Source organism: Capra hircus, chromosome 16 (assembly GCF_001704415.2).
Source record: "Capra hircus breed San Clemente chromosome 16, ASM170441v1, whole genome shotgun sequence".
Lineage (NCBI taxonomy): Eukaryota > Metazoa > Chordata > Mammalia > Artiodactyla > Bovidae > Capra > Capra hircus.
In genome coordinates this window covers 5,509,011-5,534,615 of record NC_030823.1, presented here as the reverse complement: position 1 = coordinate 5,534,615, position 25,605 = coordinate 5,509,011, and the positions used below count along the sequence as shown (strand labels likewise).

The following is a 25,605-nucleotide window of genomic DNA, read 5'->3' as shown; positions in this document are numbered from 1 at the left end:
AAACTTGGTGAATTCCAAATAATCATCATCTGAAATTTTCTCAAATAATCTGAAATACATTTACTATAAGTTAAGATTTCAAGAACAGTTAGAAAACATTTTAATGCTCACAAACACAAAAAATACTTAATTTTTCCTGAAGAACTATGGATGGAGGTTCATGACATAGTACAGGAGACAGGGATTAAGACCATCCCCAAGGAAAAGAAATGCAAAAAGGCAAACTGGTTGTCTGAGGATGCCTTACAAATAGCTGTGAATAAAAGAGAAGCCAAAGCCAAATGAGAAAAGGAAAGATATACCCATCTGAATGCAGAGTTCCAAAGAATAGCAAGGAGAGCTAAGGAAGCCTTCCTCAGCTATATGCAAAGAAATGGAGGAAAACAATTAAACCGGAAAGACAAGAGATTGCTTCAAGAAAATTAGAGATACCAACGGAACATTTTATGCAGAGATAGGATCAATAAAGGACAGAAATGGTGTGGAGTTAACAGAAACAGAAGATATTAAGAGGTGGCAAGAATACACAGAAGAGCTGTACAAAAAAGATCTTCACGACCAAGATAACCACAATGGTGTGATCACTCACCTAGAGCCAGACATCTTGGAAGGTGAAGTCAGGTGGGCTTTAAGAAGCATCACTGTGAATAAAGCTAGTGGAGATGACGGAATTCTAGTTGAGCTATTTCAAGTCCTGAAAGATGATGCTGTGAAAGTGCTGCATTCAATATGTGAGCAAATTTGGAAAACTCAGCAATGGCCACAGGATTAGAAAAGGTCAGTTTTCATTCCAATTCTAAAGAAAGGCAATACCAAAGAATGCCCAAACTACCACACAATTCCAGTCATCGCACATGCTAATAAAGTAATGCTCAAAATTCTTCAAGCCAGTCTTCAACAGAATGTGAACCATGAACTTCCAGATGTTCAAGTTGGATTTAGAAAAGGCAGAGGAACCAGATATCAAATTGCCAACATAAACTGGATCATCGAAAAAGCAAGACAGGTCCAGAAAAAAATCTACTTCTGCTTTATTGACTATGTCAAACCCCTTGACTGTGTGGACCACTACAAACTCTGGAAAATTCTTAAAAAGATGGGAATACCTGACCACCTGACCTGCCTCTTGAGAAATCTGTATGCAGCTCAGGAAGCAACAGTTAGAACTGGACATGGAACAACAGACTGGTTCCAAATAGGAAAAGGACTACCTCAAGACTGTGTATTTTCATCCTGCTTATTTAACTTATATGCAGAGAACACCTTAAGAAAGGCTGGGCTGGATGAAGCACAAGCTGGAATTAAGATTGCCAGGAGAAATATCAATAACCTCAGATATAAAGATGACACCACCCTATGGCAGAAAGTGAAGAAGAACTAAAAAGCCTCTTGATGAAAGTGAAAGAAGAAAGTGAAAAAGTTGGCTTAAAACTCAACATTCAGAAAACAAAGATTATGGCATCTGGTCCCATCATGTCATGGCAAATAGATGGAGAAACAATGGAAACAGTAACAGACTTTATTTGGTCGGGGGGGCTCCAAAATCACCACAGGTGGTGACTGCAACCAGGAAATTAAAAGTCGCTCGCTTCTTGGAAGAAAATTTATAACCAATCTAGACAGCATATTAAAAAGCAGAGCCATTGCTTTGCCAACAAAAGTCAGTCTATTCAAGGCTACGGATTTTCCAGTAGTCATGTATGGATGTGAGAGCTGGCCTATAATGAAAGATGAACACCGAAGAATTAATGCTTTGAAGTGTGGTGTTGGAGAAAACTCTTGAGAGTCCCTTGAACTACAAATAGATCCAACCAGTCCATCCTAAAGGAAATCAGTCCTGAATATTCATTGGAAGGACTGATGCTGAAGCTGAAACTCCAATATTTTGGTCAACTGATATAAAGAACTGACTCATTAGAAAAGACCCTAATGCTGGGAATGATTCAAGATGGGAGGAGAAGGAGACGACAGAGGATGAGAAGGTTAGACGGCATCACCAACTCGATGGACAGGAGTTTGAGTAAACTCCAGGAGTTGGTGATGGACAAGGAGGCCTGGCATGGTGCAGTCTATGGGGTCGCAAAGAGTTGGACACAACTGAGTGACTGAACTGAACTAAATATCACAAAATTTTGATAATGTAATCTATATAAAGTAGATAGTTTTGGGGTTGGCTTTTTGTTTGCATTTTGTTTTGTAGGGATACTCGAGAGAGAAAACCTGGAGAGAAAATAATTGACATAGGAAGATGTTCATGTCCTAGAGAAATATTTCACTCCTAAATTCTAAGGTGCATATTAAAAAAGATCTGTGAATATTTTAAAAGCAATCTCTTACGCAGTAAAAACAAAGGGCTTTTGTTATCAATTGCTAACCAAGGTTTATCAGTTATACATTCTAAAAACTTGAATTACTCTTTATCTCTTTTCCCTAAAGACAATATTATCACCCATCAATATTTTCTTTCTTTTGTATCCTTTTGTGATTTCTGTTTTTTGTTTTTTTACTTAATGTGTAAAATGACAAAAATCAAGATTCTCTTTCTTGTGAATTTCTCTAGAAACAAGCCATGGATACTGCAGTAATATCTTCCAGCAGAACATCTCTACATGCATGTTTGTGCCCATGCACACACCCGCACATATATATGGAAACCTTCACACTCACAAATGCTACGAAATACATGCACACACACAGAGACCCACAACTCCACTGGCATCTTGGAAAGCCATCACCGGACCTGCTTCCCTTATTGATCAAGTGAAAGAAAGTTCATTTTAATAAAGTGACTGTGACACTGATATTAAGCTACATTAACTCAAATTTGCTATGGATACAGAAGCAAATTTGAGAAGGACATATGGCTATTATACAAGTAATAAAACAAAAGCCGTGTAGATTTGCTCCTTAGAAATATCAAGCTTATAATAGTATCAGTGCATTATTCAGATAATACCTGGAGTGCAGTACTGGGTATACAGCAGAGGAGCATATTTTAACTAAAATGAGATCGTCTAAATCCTTAAGCAAACAATGAGTATCTGGAAAGCATTTCATATAAGGACAAGTTTAAGTAACTGGAAATGCTTAACCTTACTCAACGGCTGTCTATAAACACTGAAATGACTATCATTATTAAAATGAGATGATTCATAATGTGATGTATAGGATTAGTTATAGAAAATATGAGAATTATGAATGATATTACCCAGTTCTGAAACTATAAAGTTGAGCATTCTCTAATACATATAAATGTGCCAAAGACTAAGTAACAGCTTGCAAGCGACTGGATTTTTTCCTGAAGTGAAAATGATTTTGCATGGTGTAAGGTCTCTCATTAAATAACTTTCAAATTCCATTCTCATTATAATATCATGTGAAGCAACAGAGTTAATTAATCTAGTGATCTGAGTCAACATCACTGAGGAACTACAAACACTTTACAAAGCTAAAATGAAAAAAAAAAACAAAAAATAAGCAAAACACTTTTTGAACCCTGTCTTCCATCAGATACAAAAAAATGTCATTTAGATTTATTATTTATAATATAGAAGGGAGACTTATTTGATTCATGACAACTGTACAGGAATCCAGGCAGCTTCAGTTCAGCTCAGTTCAGTTGCTCAGTCGTATCCGACTGTTTGTGACCCCATGAATCGCAGCTCGCCAGGCCTCCCTGTCCATCACCAACTCCCAGAGTTCACTCAGACTCACGTCCATCGAGTCAGTGATGCCATCCAGCCATCTCATCCTCTATCATCCCCTTCTCCTCCTGCCCCCAATCCCTCCCAGCATCAGAGTCTTTTCCAATGAGTCAACTCTTCACATGAGGTGGCCAAAGTATTGGAGTTTCAGCTTTAGCATCATTCCTTCCAAAGAAATCCCAGGGCTGATCTCCTTCAGAATGTTCTGGTTGGATCTCTGTGCAGTCCAAGGGAGTCTTCTCCAACACCACTGTTCAAAAGCATCAATTCTTTGGCGCTCAGCTTTCTTCACAGTCCAACTCTCACATCCATACATGACCACTGGAAAAACCATAGCCTTGACTAGACGGACCTTTGTTGGCAAAGTAATGTCTCTGCTTTGACTCAATATGCTGTCTAGGTTGGTCATAACTTTTCTTCCAAGGAGTAAGCGTCTTTTAATTTCATGGCTGCAGTCACCATCTGCAGTGATTTTGGAGCCCCCCAAAAATAAAGTCTGACACTGTTTCCAATGTTTCCCCATCTATTTCCCATGAAGTGATGGGACCAGATGCCATGATCTTCGTTTTCTGAATGTTGAGCTTTAAGCCAACTTTTTCACTCTCCTCTCTCACTTTCATCAAGAGGCTTTTTAGTTCCTCTTCACTTTCTGCTGTGAGAGTGATGTCATCTGCATATCTGAGGTTATTGATATTTCTGCCGGCAATCTTGATTTCAGCTTGTGCTTCTTCCAGCCCAGCATTTCTCATGATGTACTCTGCATAGAAGTTAAATAAGCAGGGTGACAATATACAGACTTGACGTACTCCTTTTCCTATTTGGAACCAGTCTGTCGTTCCATGTCCAGTTCTAACTGTTGCTTCCTGACCTATTATAGTGTATATTTTGGGAACTATCCAGCACCAGATATTTCTCTAGTACTCAGGGAGTTGGGTGAGACAGAATTTAGTTTTTATCTTTCTTTTTTTTTTTTCATGATTTTAGCTGATTTTAAATATCCTCTTAGTAGTTTCGTTTCCAGATTTAAATGTGCTTTTACTTATTTCCTCCCTCTTTTCTTCTTTCCTTTCCTCCCTCCCTTCCTCTTTTTTCCCTTTCTTCCTTCTTCTCTTCCTTCTTTTCTCTTTGTTTATGCATTCCTTCCTCCCATCTAACTTTATCTGAACTGACCTCTATCCAGTAGGTAATTTTAGCATATTCTAAAACCATACAGTTTTGAACAATACACTAGAGCAAATCTGCCCTCATTACTCGTTATAATGTCATTTTTCACATTTTTATACTCAAACTTTAAGATCATTTTGTCTCATTTATACCAATATAGCAGTGGATATGTGATTGTAGTTAATAAAAATAAATTAGAATTGCAATCATTACTACGCCATATCTATTCCTGCTGACATACATTACCATTGGTTAATAATATGCTGGTTGTTGCTTTATTTGGGCAGATCCTATAATTTTGTTTACTATTCTAAAACTGTGCTGTTCTGATCTTAACTTTTTTTAATATTGTAATTGACAACCATGTTGAACTCTCTTATAGGTAGTGATATTTTTCATGCTTATTTTTTCTTTTCTAGGCAGACAATCATGTCGTCTGAAAATTTCCAATATCTGTATTCCCTTTTCATTGTTTTTGTCTTATTACATCGACAAGAACTTTTTGATGACAACAACAATCAAATAACCATTGTATGTTTTCCTAGAAGGCATCTAGTGCTTTAGAAGTAATTACATTATTGACAATGAAATTGCAATGAATACTCATATTTTACTAAAAATCATAACAGGAATGAATGAATGCTGATTCTTAAAAAAATATTGAATCTATCAGTTGATGGTGTTTTTGTTTTTTCTTGATTTATTGACTTGGTAAATTATTTTAGTTGTTTTTTTATTGTCATGTGCTTAGTCACTCAATCATGTTCAACTCTTTGTGACCCATTGGACTGTAGACTGCCAGGCTCCTCTGTCCATGGGATTCTCCAGCCAAGAATACTAGAGTGGGTTGCCGTGCCCTCTGACAGGGGATCTTCCCAACCCAGAGATCAAACTCAGGTCTCTCACATTGCAGGCAGATTCTTTACCACCTGAGTCATTAAGAAAGCCCAATTTTTAGGTATTTTTATATTAGGCAACTTTTTTTTCAGTCGTGGAATATTGTTTCTGTAATAGTGAATTATTTATGTAATTTACTGCTGGATTCATTTTCTTTTATTTTAGAAGCTTTTATTCTATGTTCATAACTAAGATTCATGTGCTATTATCTTTATATTATTCTTCAAATATAAACTGAAAATCTCCCAGATGTTTTACTTTCTAGAACAATTCTTAGTATTGTAGGGTTTTTTTTTTTTTTTTTTTGCATAACTATCATCAATTTGCCTTAACAATATCAAAGACGTAATAGTGATTTCAATTTTTTTCTCCATTTTCTGTTGCTTACTTGAATTTAGCATAAGAAATATGCAATATTTTCTTGAAAAGCAATTTTCCTATTTCAGTCTTAAAATTCCTAACTAACTTTAAAATAGAAAAAAATAATGGTGACCCAGGTTGTTAATGCACCAATCTTTCAGGAACACTTCCTTTCTTCCTTTCTTTTTCTTTCTTTTTTTTTTTTTTTTTGAGCATTGATAATACCCTGGACTCTGTTTAAGATGCCAAAGTTTTGTGGATATTCTCTTTGGGAACTCATCACAGATCATTACCAAAGGAAAATACTTCTTCTGTGTCTCCTTGGTGCTGTTCCCTTCCTGCTTTCCTCTGATACTGTCCATGTATCAGTTTTACAGTTACTGCACTCATTTCAAACAAGGGAGTGCTGATCTGGACTTTCTGGTCTAACTGCTGTCATTCTCTTCCAATCACTCTTCACGATGGTGAGGGTAGCACTTCTCAGCAATATGACATAAGTCCATTAGATTGTAAACTCTATGAGGGTGGGGACCATACTGCATTTTGTTCATGCTTTTGTCTTAAATATTTAAGTTTCTGGACACCTACTAGGGACCTGTTTTTATTCATTGCCTGAATGAAGAGGTAGTGTGGTCCAGAGTTCTTTCTTTGGTACAAACCTTAAGGACACCTAGTGCTAGTCCAGTGGAAGAAATAAAGGCATCTTACTTTTCTTCCTTAGGTTATAACTACTTAAGGATAAAATACTTGGGTTTGTAGTGAGCTGAATCCTTGAAATTTCTTCCTTACTCCAACTTGGTTTGCCTTCTGATTAATGGTTATTCCATGAATTTTTAAAAATTAATTTGGATGTGCTTGTTTATTTGTACCATCTCCCCATGATTTAATAAACATTTAGAAAAAAATTCCACTACTGTTGATTTATTAATTTTTACAGTGTTGCTATGACTTGACTAAAGCAAGCATCACTTTTATTTTATTTTTTAAAAAGTTTAATTCAAGTAATTTTAGTAATTTGCCCAGATTTATAGCTAGTACTGAGACAGAATTGGGACACTAGTCTTTCAGTTACTACTTCTTGCTTCCTGCTTTCTCTTCAAGTTAATTTTTCATTATTAGGAGAGTTCCAGGTTATCTGTGAAGTATTACAAAAGAGCACTGCAAATACCAGACCATCACAGGGATACTAAGAAGTGTTTGTTTAATTCTGCCCTTTGACTGTTGACTGTAAAGCAGGTTCTTATCCATTTCCAAATATTCACTCCTAACTTCTGGTAACTAAATTATTTAACAGAGCTACGAATTTTGAGTATGCCAAAGGCTTTGACTGTGTGGATAACAATAAACTGTGGAAAATTCTGAAAGAGATGGGAATATCAGACCACCTGAGCTGCCTCTTGAGAAATCTGTAGGCAGCTCAGGAAGCAACAGTTAGAACTGCACATGGAACAACAGACTGGCTCCAAATAGGAAAAGGAGTACATCAAAGCTGTATATTGTCATTGTGCCTATTTAATTTATATGCAGAGTACATCATGAGAAACGCTGGGCTGGAAGAAGCACAAGCTGGAATCAAGATTGCAGGGAGAAATATCAATAACATCAAATATGCAGATGACACCACCCTTATGGTAGAAAGTGAAGAAGAACTTATGAGCCTCTTGATGAAAGTGCAAGAGAACAGTGAAAAACTCTGCTTAAAGGTCAACAATCAGAAAACTAATATCATGGCATCGGGTCCATCATTTCATGGCAAATAGATGGGGAAACAGTGGAAACAGTGACAGACTTTATTTTAGGGGGCTCCAAAATCACTGCAGATGGTGACTGTGGCCATGAAATTAAAAGGCACTTACTCCTTGGCAGGAAAGTTATGACCAAACTAGACAGCATTTTAAAAAGCAGAGCCATTATTTTGCCATCAAATGTCTGTCTAGTCAAGGCTATGGTTTTTCCAGTAGTCATGTATGGATGTGAGAGTTGGACTATAAAGAAAGGTGAGCACTGAAGAATTCATGCTTTTGAACAGTGGTGTTGGAGAAGACTCTTAGGAGTCCCTTGGACTGCAAGGAAATCAGTCCTGGGTGTTCACTGGAAGGACGGATGTTGAAGCTGAAACTCCAATACTTTGGCCAGCTGATGGGAAGAACTGACTCATTTGAAAAGACCCTGATGCAGGGAAAGATTAAAGATGGGAGGAGAAGGGGACGACAGAGGATGAGATGGCTGGATGGCATCACCAACTCAATGGACATGAGCTTGAGTAAACTCTGGGAGTTGGTGATGGACAGGGAGGCATGGCATACTGCAGTCAATGCGGTTGCAAACAGTCAGACATGACGGAGCAAATGAACTGAACTGAACTGAACCATTCAAATGGAACCTTGTAAAAAAAATAAATAAATGAGCCTACTATCACTTTTTCATCCCCACAGAATTAGTTTAGATTGTTCAAGCTCAAGTGCTTCAAAGGAGCTTCTACTTGGCTTCTAGTCTTTGCTATTTACACCAATAACCTCATTTTTAAAACTCTATGGAGTCTCTCTTAAGTCACTTGCTAACATCTTTCTGTCCCTCTTATTCTTTTCATAATTATACACGCTTAACTTTCCCATCTCCATTAGTAACAGCTAATAAGGAGGCAACAGTTAGAACTGGACATGGAACAACAGACTGATTCAAATTGGGAAAAGGAGTACGTCAAGCCTTTATATTGTCACCCTGCTTATTTAACTTCTATGCAGAGTACATCAGGGGAAATGCTGGGCTGGAAGAAGCACAAGCTGGAATCAAGATTGCTGAGAGAAATATCAATAACCTCAGATATGTAGATGACACCGCCCTTATGGCAGAAAGTGAAGAGGAACTCAAAAGCCTCTTGATGAAAGTGAAAGAGGAGAGTGAAAAAGTTGGCTTAAAGCTCAACATTCAGAAAACGAAGATCATGGCATCCAGTCCCATCACTTCATGGCAAATAGATGGGGAAACAGTGGAAACCGTGGCTGACTTTATTTTTCTGGGTTCCAAAATGACTGTGGATGGTGATTGCAGCCATGAAATTAAAAGACGCTTACTCCTTAGCTTCCCTGGTGGCTCACATGGTAAAGCATCTGTCTACAATGTGGTAGACCCAGGTTCGATCCCTGGGTTGGGAAGATCTCCTGGAGAAGGAAATGGCAATCCACTCTAGGACTATTGCCTGGAAAATTCCATGGACAGAGGAGCCTGGTAGGCTACAGTCTATGGGGTCGCAAAGAGCCGGACACGACTGAGCAACTTCACTTCACTTCACTTATTCCTTAGAAGGTAAGTTATGACCAAATTAGACAGCATATTAAAAAGCAGAGATATTACTTTGTCAACAAAGGCCTGTCTAGTCAAGGCTATGGCTTTTCCAATAGTCATGTATGGATGTGAGAGTTGCACTGTAAAGAAAGCTGAGTGCAGAGGAATTGATGCTTTTGAACTGTGGTGTTGGACAAGACTCTTGAGAGTCCTTTGGATTGTAGGAGATCCAATCAGTCCATCCTAAAGAGATCAGGCCTGGGTGTTCATTGGAAGGACTGATGTTGAAGCTGAAACTCTAATACTTTGGCCACCTGATGCAAAGAGCTGACTCATTTGAAAAGACCCTGATGTTGGGAAAGATTCAGGGCAGGAGGAGAAGGGGACAACAGAGGATGAGATGGTTAGATGGCATCACCGACTCAATGGACATGGGGTTGGGTAAACTCCGGGAGTTGGTAATGGACAGGGAGGACTGGCGAGCTGTGGTTCATGGGGTCACAAAGAGTCGGACACGACCGAGCGACTGAACTGAACTGATAAGGAGGCAGAGATTAATTCTGGAGACTTTCAATAGCATTCTCTGCACTGTAAAAATAAAGTTTTAAATTGTGCCATTTTCAGAAAGTTAAATCATCTACCATATGCATATATATGCATATATATACATGTACATATGTGTATTTAAATATATATGTATATACATAGTGATGTGTGTGTATATATATATGTGTATATATATATATATATATATATATATATATATATAGTGATGTGTGGGGACAGAGCAAATTAGCCAAGATGGACTGTTCAGGCTTCTTGCCCCACAGTTTGTAAATAATGACTATATAACAGCTGAGATCACTTACAGCAGTGTGCATACCTTCAGGAGGTACTGGCTTGGTCAGGAGCTACTTTGTGCTGTAGGGATATGTGAGCTCCACCTAAAACGCAGCGGCACTGCTGCTGTGTCATCGGCCTGTGTCCACTGGGTCAGCCATGAGACGACATAATGTAGTGTGTCTACTGCGATGGCTGCTGCAGTAGCAGCAGAGGATACTGTTACAGCCACTGTGCCAGTCAGGAGAGAGGTGGTATTGTGTTAGGTTATGTTACGGCTGCTGCTATGGCTGCCGTATCATCCAGGCAATAATAAATGTGTCTTGCAGTTCCGCAACTCCTTGAGATTTCTTCCAGCCTCTTTGGGTAAGCTCATGCCTTGCCTACCCAGAGTTCAGCGAACAGTGTGCTCAGTGAGATACAGCGAGATAACTGGCACTGTGAGCAGGATCAGTGATACATGATTAGATAGATATATGTAATGTAATGAGGAAAGATTCTGGGGTGCTAATCACTCATCAGTTTTCTTTCATTCTGGGTAACATAACGCTGATGCCCCTCAATACTGCATTTATGCTTTTGCCATTCCTTGGTAATCACAGCTTGCCAGTAACTGGAAACACACAATCTTGTGGCTTCCAAGGGAAAACAAATTAGAAGTGAACCCAAGAGTACTTTTGTATTCAAGTTTTTCTTCAGTTTAAAAACTCACGTCCTGATGTGCAATGCTCATTTTCAAGACCTACTCTCCGTACTTCCCCATGGTGTTCAAAATAATTAAATTAAAGTAATCTCAATTTTTAAACCTAAGCATGGGAAGCAAAAGATAAACAAAGCTAGGAGATGATTTAGCTTTGGGTATAAAGTTATGCTTTGGGGGTGGCACAGTGGTAAAGAATCTGCCTGGAATGCAGAAGACCTGGGTTTGATCCCTGGGTTGGAAAGATATCCTGGAGAAGGAAATGGCAACTCACTCCAGTATAACATGCATACATGTAAGCATATATATTAAAATATAAAGCTGTTATTCACAGAATGATTTAGAAGCTTATAGATAGCACAACCCCACTACAAACCTAACAACCATCTAATCAAATCTCCCATCAACTACAATGTGTAAATTCTCTTTTCTTTTTCTGTATACTTATAAGAAGAGGAAAGAAGACACCATGTAATTTCTAACTCAGATTGGACTCTTGCATCAGTCATTTTAAAATCTTGAAGGAAACTATAATGATGCTCCCACAGCCCAGGATTGCTATGAATGGGTGGCATGATCAAGTAGCAAACCCCAGCTTGAGGAGAAATGTGTTTGTTTTGGGGGAGTGACTCATTGGATCTCAAATAGTCTGGTCATGTGCAACAGATGCTGGTTGTTAGTATGAAATTGGAAACTATATGGAGACTTGCACATGCAGTGAAAGTAGCACCTTTTAGTCTTATTTCTTTGCACCAGTGACATTAGATTTCAGATCAGTCCTCCAAGCAGCCTCTTCCATTCTGCACCTCAAAGGAAAAAGTTCCAGGTCAGTAATAGACACAGTTCACTGAGGACATATATTGCTTTAGGATTTCTTTTATCACTTAATATTCTTCCGTAAGTAACATGAAAAGTGGAAGTGTTAGTTGTTCAGTCATGTCTGCCTCATTGTGACTCCATGGACTGTTGTCTGTCAGGTTCCTCTATCCATAGCATTCTCCAGGCAAGAACACTGGAGTAGGTAACCATTTCTTTCTCCAGGGGATCTTCCTGACCCAGGGACTGAATTCAGGTCTCCTACACTGCGGGTAGATTCTTTACCATGTGACCCACCAGGGAAGTTGCACTTGAATACCATACATGACTTTTAATAGAAAAATCATAGGGGTTGAATACTATTAAAGACATGGTTGCACAACCTGGCAAAAGAGGGAGAAAACAGTCACAAATAGAATTTCCCTCAATAAATACTACAATAAATGACTGTGTTTTCTAGGGAAACTGACTTCATCCCCACAGTCATGTGCTGGTATGTTCTTTTGTTTGTTCCTTTTGTTTAGTTTAGCATAATGGCTAAGAGGGATAAGAGCACAGACTTTGGGATCAAATGATATGCATTTGACTACCAGATTTCCTAACTTTCATTCTCTACAAAATGCGGATATTACTTTCATTAACATGGTTGTTATAAAAGTCAAAGAGATACTTTCTATGTGAGACAAACAACTAGACAATAGCAAATAATTTTTTTTCTGAAATATTGATAGTGAAAAAGTGTTCTGAGAACAAATATTTATGGAAGGAAAACAAAAACTGTGGATCGCTGATGTCAATTTGATGTAGTTGATTCCTCCAAGATGACACCACCCTTATGGCAGAAAGTGAAGAAGAACTGAAGAGACTCTTGATGAACGTGAAAGAGGAGAGTGAAAAAGTTGGCTTAAAACTCAACATTCAGAAAACAAAGATCATGGTATCTGGTCCCATCACTTTATGGAAAATAGATGTGGAAACAGTGGCAGACTTTATTTCTCTGGGCTCCAAAATCACTGCAGATGGTGACTGCAGCCATGAAATAAAAAGATGCTTAGTCTTTGGAAGAAAAGTTATGACCAAACTAGTGAGTGAGTGAAGTTGCTCAGTCGCGTCCGACTCTTTGCGACCCCATGGACTGTAGCCTACCAAGCTCCTCTGTCCATGGGGTTTTCCAGGCAAAAGTACTGGAGTACTGGATTGCCATTTCCTTCTCCAGGGGATCTTCCTGACCCAGGGATCGAACCCGGGTCTCCGGCATTGTAGACAGATGCTTTAGCGTCTGAGCCACCAGGGAAGTATGACTAAACTAGACAGCATATTAAAATCCAGAGACATTACTTTGCCAACAAAGGTCTGTCTAGTCAAAGCTATGGTTTTTCCAGTAGTCATGTATGGATGTGAGATTTGAATTACAAAGAAAGCTGAGCACTGAAGAATTGATGCTTTTGAACTGTGGTGTTGGAGAAGACTCTTGAGAGTCCCTTGGACTGCAAGAAGATCCAACCAGTCTATCCTAAAGGAAATCAGTCCTGAATATTCATTGGAAGGCCTGATGCTGAATTTGAAACTCCAATACTTTGGCCATCTGATGTGATGAACAGACTCATCTGAAAAGACCCTGATGCTGGGAAAGATTGAAGGTAGGAAAAAGAAGGGAATGACAGAGGATGAGATGGTTAGATGGCATCACTGACTTAATGGACATGAGTGTGAGTAAACTCCAGGAGTTGGCGATGGACAGGGAGGCCTGGTGTGCTGCGGTCCATGGGGTCACAAAGGGTCGGACACGACTGAGCGACTGAAATGAACTGAAGATTCCTCCAAGAAGCATTTGCTTAGGAAAAATAAGGATATAAAGCAATAAATAACTTCACTGTTTTACTCCAGAAAATCTCTCCAGATCAACTTACTGGGAACAATATACATCACTTATTTACAAGACTTTCATATTCTTATTACGCGTTCAAAACCCTCACTTTGTTGTTTCCGCCAGTTGAAAGGGACTTATCATGAATTTTGATCATTTGAAACCCCTTTCACCATAAAAGACCCTCTTGCACTTATTCCAAACTATAATAAAGGTATTACTTTTAACATTATCCTATGAAGCATGGCTAATGTTTAATCCCTAGCTTCAAGGAGTTTAAATAAACTTAGTTTTGCTTTATCTACAAATGTCTGGTGACATTTCAATAATTTAAACACCTGCAGATTTATAACATAATTATGTTTACTCAAACATAGAGAATGTGGGTCTAGATCATTATTGTTAACAACTGTGTGGTGTTCTTCTATGGTTCTCTGTATTAAAGGTCCACCATTTTCCCACAATTACCTTATGGAATTGTGTAACTAAGTTTTGTTGGCTGATTATGAAAAAAAAATACAGGAAAATAATCATGTATTTTTTTCTAATAAATAATAAGTATATCATCTATATTTTTACTAAAGAACATAAAATGTAAATATCAAATTAACTTAAACTTATGTAGATGACAAATAATATAACAGTGATCTAAAACTATGTTTATTATCTCATCATTTTAACAGGCAAACAACTTCTCTCAGAAAATTTTCCCAATATTTTTTTTTCCTAAAACTGTCTAAAAAGATAGACAATGGTGAAAAATGTGAAAATGTTATACTAGAGAAACATTTGCTGTCAATTTTTTTTCTGTCTATTTTGTCAGAAAAAGTATCCAAAATTTGGAAGCAGGAAAAAAGGTTTCCAGATGTTCTTTTAATAAACTGCTCACCTTGACTTTACATTTTCTGTGCATTTCTTCAACAGTGAAGGAACAGATCTTAGTGAGTAGAGTTGTGTCAAGTAGTTAAGCAACAAATCTCCACAAAACAAAAGAGAAAACACCAAATGTTCCACAGAACTTCTAGAGGTGGGACTACTAACCCAGACATCTTATTTTAGCATTGCCTAGAAATACCTGGCTTCTTCAATACTCTACCAGTTTGAAATTAGTGCTGTATCCTTCATTAATTAATGAGTTGAGTATAAGTTTTGACATTTCAGTCCATATTTGTATGAGGGACATGTTTTTTAACCTTTTGGAAATTATACTCTAAAAGTTCCTTCTCGAATTAATAAGGGTTTCTCATTAATTACCTGCATAATTTAAGTTGTCCCAATTGCTTTGATAAACAATTTGGTATTTATATTATGAAATAAACCAAAAATTACATAAAATTCCAATCTAAATCACATAGGCAATTTTGTGGAACCTGATAAGCTGATTCTATAGATGGTGAAAGATTAAACAAGATATTTTGTGAAGAAGAATAAAGAGTAGATATCCTCTCTACCTGATGGATATCAAGACCTAGGATCTTATGGTAATCAAAAGAATCTAAGCATGACACAGAGAAAGAAAAATTGATTAGAGGAATACAACAGTCAAGAAACTGACTCATGCATTTATTAAATATTACTGTGAAACAAAAACTTTATGAGAGGTCAATAGGAAAAAGAGACACTTTAAATATTTTTTTTAATAGGCATACAAATAGGAAAAAAAGAAATTGGACCTCTATCTCACATCATGTGGGCTTCCCTTGTGGCTCAGTAGTAAAGAACTCAACTGCCAATTCAGGAAAAGTAGGTTCAGTCGCTGGGTTGGGAAGATTCCCTGGAGGAGGAAATCACAACCCACTCCAGTATTCTTGTGTGGGAAATCCCATGGACAGAGGAGACTGGTGGGCTACAGTCCATGGGATTGCAAAGAGTCAGATAAGACTAAGCAAATAACACTTTCCCTTTTGACCACAAATTTTCTATTTTTTAAGCTATTGTGTGTGTTTTTTTTCTGATTATAAAATACACTAAAATGGTGTATTTCATATACCACAATGACTGATAGATACATTTGGAATTTGTTGGATTAAAATTTATTTACATAAGAAAAATTGGCTATTTCAGCTTCAACTAATTTAGTAAATAAAAATTATTGCTAAGACTGTATCATGATTAAGTACATATAACTGAATATGATGGACATGAAAATTTAGCACCCAGATCCACCTCCTTCACCATGAGCTGGATAACTGGGTTTACTTCCAGGGAGCCCAATCAGAGACACTGGGAATTACTTAATAAAGATTGTCTCTGAGTTTAATGACAAGCCAGCAGGATCAAAAAGCAAGCAAGTAACTATGATCACATTGGCAACATGCAGAAAAGAGAAAATTGCTTTATCACAAAAGGAAAAAAAACTTCAAAATAATATAGGATTTTGCTTTTGACAATATCATAAAACACCCTCCATAAACTCTCCCCAAATGAAATACCTTGAAAAGTTAAAAAAATTGTATTAAACATACAAACGACACACCACTTTTTAACATGTATGTCTTAGCTACCAGGAAAGTAAGAGAAATCCTTTGGAAGTCAGATAAGACAAGAATTTAAGAAATCAGAGAAATAAATGATTATTAACTCTGCTGTTCACAATGGTGTAATCTGCCAATTTTTGATGATATGGAGTTTCTCTTTTGACAGGAGACCTGGCAAAGAAAAAGCCCATGAAGAGCACAACAGAAATCTCCCACATAAGTCCCCTAGAGAGAACCAGGGTTATTGAAAGACAATATACACCGCACTGAGGGAAACAAACTTGCAGAAGATGGTGAATGCACTCAGCCACCTTAGCCATGGAAGAAATAAACTGACACTGAGTCTTGTGATATTAGCTTTCTAGAGCTGCCATAACAAAATACCTGCATGACTTAAGTTTATTTTCTCATAGTTCTAGAGGCTGGAAGCCTAAGATCAAGGGGCCAGTGGGTTGATTTCTCCTTGGCTGGCAGATGGCATCCTCTGATTGTGTCCTCACAAGGTTCTTCCTCTGAGTTCAAGCATCACTGGTGTCTCTGTGTGATCAAATTTCCCCTTTACATAAGGACAACAGTCTGTTTTTGCTTTATTGACTACGTCAAAGCCTTTGACTGTGTGGATGACAATAAACTGTGGAAAATTCTGAAAGAGATGGGAATATCAGACCACCTGAACTGCCTCTTGAGAAATCTGTATGCAGCTCAGGAAGCAAGTTAGAACTGGACATGGAACAACAGACTGGTTCCAAATAGAAAAAGGAGTACGTCAAATCTGTATATTGTCACCCTGCTTATTTAACTTATATGCAGAATACATCATGAGAAATGCTGGGCTGGAAGAAGCACAGGCTGGAATCAAGATTGCTGGGAGAAATACCAATAACCTCAGTTATGCAGATGACACCACCCTTATGGCAGAAAGTGAAGAACTAAAGAGCCTCTTGATGAAACTGAAAGAGGAAAGTGAAAAAGTTGGCTTAAAGCTTAACATTCAGAAAACGAAGATCATGGCATCAAGTCCCATCACTTCATGGCAAATAGATGGGGAACAATGGAAGATTTATTTTTTGGGCTCCAAAATCACTGCAGATGGTGATTGCAGCCATGAAATTAAAAGATGCTTACTCCTTGGAAGGAAAGTTATGACCAATCTAGATAGCATATTAAAAAGCAGAGACATTACTTTGCCAACAAAGGTCTGTCTAATCAAGGCTATGGCTTTTCCAATAGTCATGTATGAATGTGAGAGTTGGCCTATAAAGACAGCTGAGCACTGAAGAATTGATGCTTTTGAACTGTGGTGTTGGAGAAGACTCTTGAGAGTCCCTTGGCCTGCAAAGAGGTCCAACAAGTCCATCCTAAAGGAGATCAGTCCTGGGTGTTCATTGGAAGGACTGATGCTGAAGCTGAAACTCCAATACTTTGGCCACCTGATGCAAAGAGCTGACTCATTTGAAGAGAGAATTGAAAGAGACACATGTACCCCAGTGTTCATCGCAGCACTGTTTATAATAGCCAGGACATGGAAACAACCTAGATGTCCATCAGCAGATGAATGGATAAGAAAGCTGTGGTATATATATACAATGGAGTATTACTCAGCCGTTAAAAAGAATACATTTGAATCAGTTCTGATGAGATGGATGAAACTGGAGCCGATTATACAGAGTGAGGTAAGCCAGAAAGAAAAACACCAATACAGTATACTAATACATATATATGGAATTTAGAAAGATGGCAATGATGACCCTGTATGCAAGACATCAAAAAAGACACAGATGTGTATAGCAGACTTTTGGACTCAGAGAGAGAGGGAGAGGATGGGATGATTTGGGAGAATGGCATTGAAACATGTATACTATCATGTAAGAATTGAATTGCCAGTCTATGTCCGATGCAGGATGCAGCATGCTTGGGGCTGGTGCACGGGGATGACCCACAGGGATGTTGTGGGGAGGGAGGTGGGAGGGGGGTTCATGTTTGGGATCGCATGTACACCCATGGTGGATTCATGTCAATGTACGGCAAAACCAATACAGTATTGTAAAGTAAAATAAAGTAAAAATAAAAATTAAAAAATAAATAAATAAATAAAAATTAAAAAAATTAAAAAAAAAAAAGAGAAAAGAAAAGATCCTGATGCTGGGAAAGATTGAAGGAGGGAGGAAAAGGGGATGACATCACCTTGGATGGCATCATCGACTCAATGGACATGAGTTAGGGTAAACTCTGGGAGTTGGTGGTGGACAGGTAGGCCTGGCATGCTGTGGTCCATGGAGTCACAAAGAGTTGGACACAACTGAGCAACTTAACTGAACTGATCAGTTTAATTTAATCATCCCTTTAAATGTGCTGTCTCCAAATAGTTATCATTCTAAGGTACCGAGGATTAAGGCTTCAAGAATCTGCCTGCAATGCTGGTTATCTGGGTTCAATTCCTGGGTCAGGAAGATCTCATGGAGAAGGGAATGGCAACTTACTCCGGTATTCTTGCCTGGGAAATCCCATGAATGGAGGAGCCTGGTGGGCCACAAACCATGGGGTCAGAAAGAGTCAGATATGACTGAGTGATAACACACACAGAGACACAAATTTTACAGGACACAATTTAGCTCATAACATTTACAAAGCCTAAAACCACTGGCTCCAATTCCTCACATTTTGTTCTTTATTAAGCCTATTCCACTTTCAGACCAAACCTGCAATTGCCAACGTCACCAATGACCTCTACTTGGCATAATGCAGAAACCAGGCATGAGGCCTATGACATATCCTGTCAGCGTTTGGCATAATCGATCACTTCCTCATCCTTGAATCTCTTTTCTCTTAGTTTTCCTCCCACTTATGTTTACTCCTTCTGAGTATCCTTGGCTAGTTCATTCCCTTTTCTTCTTAAAATCTATCCTTTTGGAATTATACGCAAAGAGTAATGCATCTCTATGCCCAAGTTTGCCAAATTTATATTTCCTGCTCAGTCCTCTCTTCTGAACTCATACATTCAAATTCAACTGCCTACTCAACTTTTCTCAAATGGATGTCTTCAACTTTGCATAACCAAAACCTAAATTTCTGATATTTTTTTCCCTAAAATCTTTCCCCAATCTGAGCTGATATTAAATCCTCTGGTGGCACAGACAAGAGTCATGTAATTATACCCTATTTTACTTCTCATTTGTGCACATATTAATATTATTCTATTCTAAGGCATGACCTTTAATTAGATATGACTGCAGAAACGGCCAGATTGAATCCCTTGGGTGAGTGATGTATAGACACAGAGGGAAGTATTGGAAAGGAAATAACCACCCATTTTTTTCTTCCCATCCCCTTACTGTGTCTGAGAAAGAAGATACTCTGATCTACCTGCTCATTTTCCCCATGCTTACTCCCTCCCTCTCCCCAATTAATCCCAATTATGCTATCCATAGTTCAATAAAAATTCAGAATTAGTTTAAGAGAGGATAAAATTTGTCATCGCACAGCTTCTTAAAGCCTCATTAAACCACAAGCTCCACTAAAACAATACTAACCAGCTTTTGCTTATAACTGTTTGCCCAGTGCCTAGAATATAGTGGATGTTCACTCATATATATAGATTTAAAAATTATTTGGCAGTAGTTGCCTCTGATACCACATTAGCATCTGAAGTTGACAACTACCAGCATGCAGAGAATGGCAATCTGTGACTGCTGCCATCTGGCCTCTATGCTAGGAAACAGAGACTCCCAAATAACCTTGTTCCAAAAGGAAGAACACATTTGTTAATTTGCGAATGCATTCTTCTGATTTGCCATGGATGATATGGACACTCTAGTATGTCATAATTCTTCTTTATTTCCTCAACGAGACTTCATTATCATACAAGTTAACAGGTTTTCATCTGTGGGTGCACTACTTTACAATAGAAAATACTCAGCTGGATCTTTACCAAAATGAACAACTCTTCAACTAAGATTTCCTTTGCCTTTCTTCTCAGCCTTGCTCTGCTTCTTTCAGGTCTCATTTTAGACGCCACCTGAACCTTCTACCACAATCTCTAAGTGACACACATGTGTTTTTGCTCAGTGCACTCAATTCCTTTGACCATAGGACTTACTACTAGGTGTTGGAATGGTCTTTTGAAAAGTTTTAAAACTTAGAGAGGAAAAAAAAAAAAAAAACTAGTTCTATGGCATAGGGCACTGAACACAGCAATGTTATAGAAAGAAAAAGGATAACTTAAAATATTTATATAATTAGAAATTGGGTACATTTACATTTTGAAACTGTATACCCTCCTTGAGAGAAGCAGAAACAGCTTAGCTTAGTGCTTTGCAAGAATAAAGAGCAGAAATAGACTGAAATAGACAGGAAGCTACCAAGTACCAGATGGAATGCATCATTAATAACATCAAACTCTAAGCCTCATCAAGAGTTGATTTGAGGGCATGTTTCTTGCTGTGTGTCCCTCTGAAGCTGCTAGTAATGGCTTTGCTTGGCTCTAAAATTGTGAGGGCAGGAGCTGTGTCTATTTTGTTCTTTTTTTTTTTTAATTGAAGGATAATTGCTTTACAGTGTCGTGTTGGTTTGTACTGTACAACACATGAGTCAGTCATCACTATATAAATGTCTGTGATTAGTCGCTCAGTTGTGTCCAGCTCTTTGTGACCCTATGAACTGTAGCCCACCAGGCTGCTCTGTCCTTGGGGATTCTCCAGACAAGAATACTGGAGTGGGTTGCCATGCCCTCCTCCAGGGGATCTTCCCGACCCAGGGATCGAACCCAAGTCTCCCGCATTACAGGTAGATTATTTACCGTCTGAGCCACCAAGGAAGCCCTAAAGACTGGAGTGCGTAGCCTATCCCTTCTCCAGGGAATCTTCCCAACCCAGGAATTGAACTGGGGTCTCTTGCATCGCATGCTGATTCTTTATCAGCTGAGCTACCAAGGAAGCCCAACTATGCCTATCTATCTATCTGTCTGCTGTGTGCTCAACCACTCAGTCTTATCTACTTTCTGTGACCCTGTGGGCTGTACCCCACTAAACTCTCTGTCCATGGAATTTTTCCAGGCCAGAATACTGGAGTGGGCTGCCATTTCTTACTCCAGGGGATCTTCCCAACCCAGGGATGGAACCTGCATCTCCTGCATCCCCTGAACTGGCAGGCAGCTTCCTTACCACTAGCGCCACCTGGGAAGCCCATATGTATATTATCTTATTTAATTGCTCAGTCGTGTCCTACTCTTTGTGACCCCATGGACACCAGGCTCCTCTGTCCATGGGATTCTCCAGGCAAGAGTACTGGAGTGGGTTGCCATTTCCTTCTCCAGGGAACTTCCCAACCCAAGAATTGAACCCAGGTCTCCCACATTGTAGACAGATGCTTTACCGTCTGAGCCACCAGGAAGTCTATATGTATATATGTCTATGTATATAATCCCCTCCCTCTTGGGCCTGCCTCCTGCACCGCCCCCCCCCCAAGGTCATCACAGAGCACCACGTTGATCTCCCTGCGCTACACAGCAGCTTCCCACTGGCTCTCCATTTCACACATGATAGTGTATGTGAACCAATCCCACTGGCTCTCCATTTCACACATGATAGTGTATGTGAACCAATGTTACTTTCTCAACTCATCCCACCCTCTGCTTCCCCCGCTGTGGCCACACAGCCATTCTTTTTTTTGCATCCCCATTCCTTCCCTGCAAACAGGTTCACCAGCTACTTTATTCACTTTGATTGTGTTCTCAGAACCCAACATAGTGCCAGGTACACATAGTAGGTATGCAATATAGTTCCTGAGGGTTGAATTAATTTTGCTATATAAAAGCTTATATTTTTTGCTCATGAATATTTACATTCTTATCTGTCAAATCATATTCTCACTTTAAAATCTCTTCTGAAGATTTTTCTAATTTTCCACCATCCTTCCTTTATACATTCTGATGCTGGGGCTTATTTAAAATTTCTCAGTATCACCTTCAACCTTCCTTCCTCTGACCACCAAAATAATCAGTAGTATTATTATTTCTTCTCTGTGGCAGAGCAGTACTGAGAATATATTTTTTTGTTTCTAATACTTTCAGAATAATTTTTGAATTCTGCATAAATTACTCATAAAATATGGCCAAAAAATGTGTACCATGTAAATACTGACATACCTTTACTTAAACATTTACTTAAGTACATATATAGTATTTGAATATTAACTTACACATTTAAACACTAGTCAATGACATCTTTATATTTATATAAAATATAAGAGAGTTGATTTCCACTTGTTTATTTTTGTTGGGTGTTTTTCTTTTACACATTAATAAATCATTAAATTCCAAAATTATCACTTTAGAAATTCTGCCAAAACATGTCTTTTAGAATTGTGAAACTATTCGTTCATGAAATAAACTATGTAAGATATCTCCCTGATGAATTAAGTCTGAATTTCAATCATCAGTTTGTTAAGAGGGAAACAAAATGAACAGAATTCATCCCAAAAAAAGAAAAAGAAAGAAACCATAATAGATGACAGCATCCGTTCCCAAACTTCAGCCTCATAACTCATGTCGCTGATTTAGGAAAACTGACATATACGAAATGAATCGCCAGTCCAGGTTCGATGCATGATACTGGATGCTTGGGGCTGAGGGATGGTACGGGGAGGGAGGAGGGAGGAGGGTTCAGTTTGGGGAACACATGTATACCTGTGGTGGATTCATGTTGATGTATGGCAAAACCAATACAATACTGTAAAATAATTAACCTCCAATTAAAATAAATAAATTTACATTTTAAAAAAAGAGTTTTAAAGTACTAAAAACAACTGGGGAAAATTCTATATCCTGGTTTATCATCACTGCTAATATTCCTGGAAAGCAACTATCAATATGGCTGTAAAGCACTTGCAGCACTTTTTTAGATGAAGACAATTTTACCAGCACCCATAGCTATGGGAAAGACTATAGCACAGCCTTTTCAAGGATCCTGAGGCTGGTCACCAGAACTCAGAAGGCCATCACCTCACATTCTAGTCCCTTTTAAGAAGACTTGCGAAATACAAAGCTGCTAGGTTTCTGTTAAAAGGCAGTTAAATCACACCATAAAATAGATAATTTCAGGAATACTAGTACCATGAAAACTTGCTTAACACTCTACTATTTATGAAATATGTGTATTTCATTTTTACATTCATAAATGTTGAACACACACTGACCCTCCATTAACAGGAAAGGTATTCCTTTGGATTGGAAAAAAGTTGATGTGAAATTAAAGCCTGACTATAGACACATCTTATAAAAATAATTGAGAATCAATTATAATGGAGTTTTTCCTCTTAATGATGGAATCATATTTTCCTCCATTTAAGGGAAAAAGTTCAGTTCAGTTGCTCAGTCATGTCCGACTCTTTGCGACCCCATGAATTGCAGCACGCCAGGCCTCCCTGTTCATCACCATCTCCCAGAGTTCACTCAGACTCATGTCCATCGAGTCTGTGATGCCATCAGGCCATCTCATCCTCTGTCGTCCCCTTCTCCTCCTGCCCTCAATCCCTCCCAGCATCAGAGTCTTTTCCAATGAGTTAACTCTTCGCATGAGGAGGCCAAAGTACTGGAGTTTCAGCTTTAGCATCATTCCTTCCAAAGAAATCCTGGGGTTGATCTCCTTCAGAATGGACTGGTTGGATCTCCTTGCAGTCCAAGGGACTCTCAAGAGTCTTCTCCAACACCACAGTTCAAAAGCATCAATTCTTCAGCACTCAGCCTTCTTCACAGTCCAACTCTCACATCCATACATGATCACAGGGAAAACCATAGCCTTGACTAGACGGAAAGGGAAAAAAGTGCCAATAATATGTGTAGTTTTCTCTAAAAACCAAAGAATATAAAATCTCCATAGTTATATTTAACCGTATGTTTGTGAAGAAAGAATCTGTACCTGGCAATTTCATTTCAAACTAGCTTTCATTGTTTCCATGTATATATAACAATTCACCCTTCTTTTTAAATTAAACTTGTTTGTAAATGTACTTTATGTTAATTCATACTAACAAAAGTTAAAAATTAAAGTGAGAACATGAATTTTGCTGTCTTTAAAGGGGTTATAGGTCTTTAAATTACAAACGGTGAACAACAATACATATGCAAAAAGTATAAATAATAGAGATTCCAGCGGTTTCTGATGAAGAACAGATGTGCATATGTGAAAATAATGTTATCATACAACTCAGTGAAATCTAAAGTAGTTAAGTTACTAAAACTTTACATATATATGCTCTGATTCAAAAAAAATTGCAGATGACTGAAATGACTATCTTGTTATGTGTTGCATTGCTAGGACTCTTCAGTTTTCAACTGAGAAAAAAGACGTATTCCAACTCTTTTAAACGTTGATGTATGGCAAAATGAATACAGCATTGTAAAGTAAAATAAAGTAAAATAAAAAATAAAAAAAAACCATAAAGAGGCAAAAAAAAAAAAGAATTTAAACTTTTTCATAATAGAAACGTGCCAGCCTCAGGTTGACTGCAAGAATGGCTTGAAGCAGGAGCTCATCAATTTCACCAAGACTTTATTTTTCTCCATCTCTCAACTTCATTTCCCTTCATCTCTCAAGTTCATTCCCTTACTTAATCCTGAAACAAATTTTCCTTTATAGTAATAAGATGAACTCAACTGGTCCAGAAATTACATCTACTCATGTTAAATGCAGAAAGAAAAATAAGCAAGTCTTTACCATAATTTCATTGATCACAGGCTGTCAATGGATCTGATTCATGTCATGCATCCATCCCTAAATTAAACACTGAGGTCAAGGCATGAAGTTCTCTGAAGTTGGCTTAGCCTTGGTCATATCAAGTCTCAAATCTGCAGCTTGGTTAGGGGTAGGGTGGACTGAGATAGAAGAAAAGCTGGTTTTCCAGAGAGAAATCAAGATTCATTTTCAAAAATGAGTAACTGGATGTCAGTGGTATAAAAATAAAGAGGTAAAATGATGTATGATATGATGTAAAATATACAGTTCACATTAAAATCATATAAGATTTATTTTCAATGCTAAGTAAGATGTTCATGTTCCTATAACTTAAATATTATTAACATAAATAATATTGAAAAATGACAGAATTGCATTAGGACATTTCTACATCAATGCTATTGGATTTAGAACTTTGGATATCAGCTTCTTGAGGGAATTCTAGCTTTCAAAATTTCATTTTGCATACATCTCTCACTATAAGTAGACAGGAAAATCAAATTAGATCTAAAGCAGCATTAAACTGTCTCCTAGCTCAGAAAAATTGATTTAAATAAAATGTCAGGTTTCAATTTTTATGAATACAGGGAGTGTTTTTCTATATAATCTCTAGTTTCATATCTATTTTATATATTATTGTGACTGGAGCAGAAAAACAGATGGAAAGCAATCAAGAAAAGGTGGCAAGGTTTTATAAATCATATCAAGGAGTTTGAACTTGGACTTTAAAGTAATGGTGAGCCATTTACACAGACAATTGTTATGT

The 25,605-nt window shown here is 37.9% G+C and overlaps 1 protein-coding gene across 2 annotated transcripts in view; it reads right to left on the bottom strand.

Moving 5' to 3' along the window:
- KCNT2 (potassium sodium-activated channel subfamily T member 2) overlaps nucleotides 1-25,605 on the bottom strand; it is a 439,686-nt gene that overhangs the window by 310,322 nt on the left and 103,759 nt on the right. The gene's annotated exons all lie outside the window — the stretch shown is intronic.